This window comes from Echinops telfairi, unplaced genomic scaffold (assembly GCF_000313985.2).
Source record: "Echinops telfairi isolate 266 unplaced genomic scaffold, ASM31398v2 ScPeMD7_443;HRSCAF=831, whole genome shotgun sequence".
Lineage (NCBI taxonomy): Eukaryota > Metazoa > Chordata > Mammalia > Afrosoricida > Tenrecidae > Echinops > Echinops telfairi.
In genome coordinates, this window is record NW_022104341.1 from 73,825,145 (window position 1) to 73,829,996 (window position 4,852).

A 4,852-nucleotide genomic window follows, 5' to 3' on the forward strand; every position below is an offset into this window, starting at 1 on the left:
GAAGTGCAAGATATGACAAAACAATAATTTATAAATTATCAAAGGTTCATGAGGGAGGGGGGAGGGGGGAGAGAGGGGAAAAATGAGGAGCTGATGCCAGGGGCTTAAGCGGAGAGCAAATGTTTTGAGAATGATGAGGGCAATGAATGTACAGATGTGCTTTACACATTGATGTATATATGGATTTTGATAAGAGTTGTATGAGCCCCTAATAAAATGATTTAAAAAAAGAAAAAGGCCATCGAAAAGCAGCCCAAGACAGCTCTGTTGGTTCTTTTGTCAGTCCCCGGTCCTTTCAGCATTCTCCATCAGCATCGTCATTCAAGTGCACCCTTGCTTCTTGATCTTCTTGTTCAATATCCAACATCCACACACACACACACACACACACACACACACACACACACGCGGCAACTGAAAATACTGTCATAACTCGATGGAAGGGAGGCTGTTTGGAGCGACCGCAGTACAGACGGGTGGGTCAGCAGGCAGGAATGAAGGGCCCGAGCAGGATGGAGTTATGACAGCATATGTCTGTGCTTGGTGGTTTCAGAATGGTCATAACTTATTTCGTTGTTGTTGAGAGCGCACACTGACCCAACAAGGTCCGCACATACAGTTCATGGCCTTGATAGCATTCTTTGGGTTGGACAACCATTCCCTCTTTCCTTTCACAAGGTACTCCTCCCCATATGTTCTTTTTAAAACAGTTTTATTAGCTTATAATTCACATACCATGTAATTCAATGGTTTAAATATATTTAAAAGAGTTATGCAATCATCACCACCATCAATTTTAGAACTTTTTCTTCATTCTTGTAGCCATTATTATTAGCTCCCCATTACTGCTCCCCCATGACTGCCAACTTCCCCTACCATAACACTAAGGAACCACTAATCTAGTTACTGTCGCTATAAATTATTTATCTTGGATTTCATATAAAGAGAAATCATACAACGCCCCCCACCCCCAAGCAACAGCAATGAACTAAAACACAGAAAAACCATAATCCAAGAGAAAGCAGAAGATAATGGGAACAGAGCAAATAGAAAATGGGTCCAGAGGGAAATCAAATGATATTACATGTGCAGTTAACTGGTAACTGGTTGGGAGGAGAAACAAGCCACGTGAGGAAGGGGCTACTGGAGATGAGACTTGAAGGCCTGGCTGGGTCAGGGTGGGAATGGTCAGCATTGAAGGCATTCTGGGAGCAAGGCAGGGAAGGGGCAGGTGATAGAGAACCAGGTCCAGTCGGTTGGAAATAAGGAATGATGGCACAATGGAAGGATTGCATTTAGAGTCAAGCAGACCCAGCACTGAACCCCGAGTCTACCACTCGCCCGCTGTGAGACCACAGGCAAGCCACTTACCCTCCTGGGTTCCCTTTTCTTCACCCACGCTCAGAGACAATACTCTATTCTCCATTGAGTTGCTGTGTGTTGACCTGAGGTCACGCACAGAAACAGTGCCATCTGCAGTAGTCGACGAGCGGTGTGCAAAAAGTTCATGGAAATATTCCATTATCTTCTCATTTCAATTCCCCACAGACTTCTTGAGGCCCAGGTGGATGTAAAAAAGGGGCCTGCCACCGGACAAGGCTCCGTGTGCTCCCCTTACGAACAGGCCCCCTACCCCCATACAGATAAGCAATATTGTTCCTCTTAATTTATCAGGCTGCCAGGTCTTCCCTCCAGCATATATGATGTGCATTTTAAATGTTGATTCTGTTTCCCCCAAAATACAGCGACAAACTGAAAACCGGTGGTTTCTATGGCAAAGCAGTTGCAAAGTAATGAGCGTTGGGAAGGGGTATAATTTAGTGGTCTGGCGATGGTGGTATCCTGTTTGATTCTGGAAACCATCATTAAGGAGGAGGAATGCCTTGGCCATTGCGGGCAAGTTCCAAACTCTCAAAGAGCTATTTGTCCAGACACCCAGTCTCTTCCCTCCCTAAACCCAGCTTTGTTGAGCTTACTTCCTAACTAGCTGCCTCCAGCCATTGCAACCCACCTTCAATTCCTGGCGCCCATGCCCAGGCTTCTTGACATCTCTTTTCTGGACTTCTCCGATATGCTTCCAGCGTTCTTTCTTACCTTTTCCTCAGCCCGCTGCCCACATGGCAGCCAGATCGCATCATATTAGATTAAGTCCTGGATCATTAGCTCTCCTACTTAAAATCCTTCACTACCTGTAGGGTCCAGGCCTTTCCTTTCTCTAACATCACCCATCACCGTCTCTCTCCTCCAGTCACACTGCCATTCTTGGGCTCTCGGGATGAGATGTTAGGTTATCCAGTTTCAGGGTTTTGCCTGGGCTGCACCTGACTAGAAATCTTTGCCTCCACTCAAGCCGGTAACTTCTATGTCCTTAGAGTCTGGTTTCATCACCACCTCCTCAGGGAAGCTTTCCTTGACCGTTAGAGTGGTTCTCAACCTCCTAAGGCCCTGACCCTTTCATACAGTTCCTCACGTTGTGGTGACCCCCCCATCCATAAAATTGTTTTAATTGCTGCTTCATCACTATAATTTTGCTACTGTTATGAATCGGGGAACCCCTGTGAAAGGGTCATTTGACCCCCAAAGGGGTCATGACCCACAGGTTGAGAACCACTGCTAGACACAGCCTCTCCTACCTAGTCATATCCTCTCATCCTCAGACTCAAAACGCACTGCTGTCCAATAGCTTCTGATTCCTAACCACCCTCCAGGACAGGGTAGAACTGCCCCTGTGGGTTTCTGAGACTCTTTGTGGAAGTAGAAAGCCTCATCTTTCTCTGGAGATGATGCTGGTGGTTTCGAACAGCAGACCCTTCTGTTTGAAGGCCAATATAGAACCCACCATGCCACCAGGACTCATGTGGTATGGAGCGCTTCTCCTTGGGGACCTCACCACCATGTGTAATTATGCATCCATTTGTGTGATGGTTGAATACTCCAGGTCTCTCACCAGATAGAAGTTTCATGAACAAACTGACCCGGCACCAGCTTCCCGATGGTTGGCACGGTGGAGGACATTGCATATTGTGATGGTCGTTTTCCCTAGGCTCATCTTCCAGCGCCACGCGGGGCAATGTTCTGGTTGGATCCGTAATGTATCCATTGGCTGCTTTTCGGAGGCAGATCACATCCCTAAGGTTGTTTTAGTCGGGAAGCTCTGCAGAAACCTGTCCACCGTGAGGGCCCTTGACTGGTCTTTGAAATGGCTTCCAGCATCCTAACCAGAGACAGACAAGTCACCCCAATATGACAAACTGTGGTGCTGGTAGATGGTAGATGCTCAATAAATATTGTTGCATGAGGGTGAAAGTTTCTCAGGGATAGAAACCTTAACTGTTGTCTTCTGACTTCTCTGAGTTTTTGAACAATTTACCTCTTAAAAATTAAAAAAATCATATCAAAGGTTCATGAGGGATAGAGGGTGGGGGAGGGGGGCAATGAAGAGCTGATATCAAGGGCTCAAGTAGACAGCAAATGTTTTGAAAATGATGAAGGCAACTTATGTACAAATGTGCTTGACACAATGGATGGATATATGGATTGTGATAAGAGTTGTATGACCCCCCAGTAAAATGATTATAAATAAACAAGCTCCTTCATCTACTTTATTACTTCATCTGCTTCATTCAATCACACTTCACTAAACACTTGCCATGCACAAGGCACCGCACTGGGTTCTTCTAGAGCTATGGTGGTGAAGAAATGATTTCTGTTCTTGAAGGAGCCCAGGGGCTTTTGTAAAGATTTAAGTATGGGAGCAACATGTGATTTAGAAAGACCACTGTGGGTGCAGGGAGGAGACTGGATCGGTGGGAGCAGGCCAGAGGCGGGGAGACTAGATGGGAAGCAGGCCCTCTGGTCCAGGCTAGAGTTGGCATGCTGAGGGAGAGCCACAGTGAGAGTGGAGATCAAAGCAGACCGGGAGTTGCAGACGGTGATAGGAGTCACAGGTGTTGGTGTGCCCACGAGGGGACAGGCTCTGAAGAGAAAGAACTCTTAGGGTCTCAGCGTGGGGGTGCTGCCATTCTCAAGAGAGGAAAGGGTGTGGGGAGGGACTGAGTTGTGAGACCATGGTGGCCCAAGCATCGGATCGTTTCCATTTCTAGAGAGATCCTGAGTGACCTGAAGTTCCGTTCACAACAAAGTCAATTTGTTAGGAAAAATTAAGCTGATATTTAAAATTCACAGTCACATTCACTCTTCTTTGAGTATACATACCTATGAGTTTTCATGAATGTATAAGCAGGCGTTCTCAAACTACAGCCCGTGGGCCACATGCGGCCCACTGAGGACATTTATCCGGCCCGCCGGGTGTTTTTACCCCATTTGTTTTTTCACTTCAAAATAAGATATGTGCAGTGTGCATACGAATTTGTTCATAGTTGTTTTTTTTTTAAAACTATAGTCCGGCCCTCCAACGGGTCTGCGAGACAGTGAACTGGCCCCCTGTTTAAAAAGTTTGAGGACCCCTGGACTATAGAGTATGCAAACACTGTCAGAAATCAGGACATGGGATAGTTCTGGCCATCACTGCCCCCCTCCGAATGCCAGACCACCTACTGATCTCTGTCCTCGTCATTTCATGTTGTCCACACTGTCATAGGAGTGGAATCGCACAGTACGTAGTCCCACAGCTCATTCAGTTTCACTGCTGAGTAGTCTCCAGGAAAGACGCCCTGTTGGCGTAGTCGGGCCGGCCAGCAGTTTGAAACCACCAGCTGCTTCTTGGGAGAAAAACGAGACTTTCTATTCCCATAAAGAATTACAGTCTCAGAAACCCACAGAGGGCAATTTTACCCTGTTTTCTCGGTCGCTATGAGTCGGTCGTGACCCGATGGCAGGGAGTCTGGTGCTG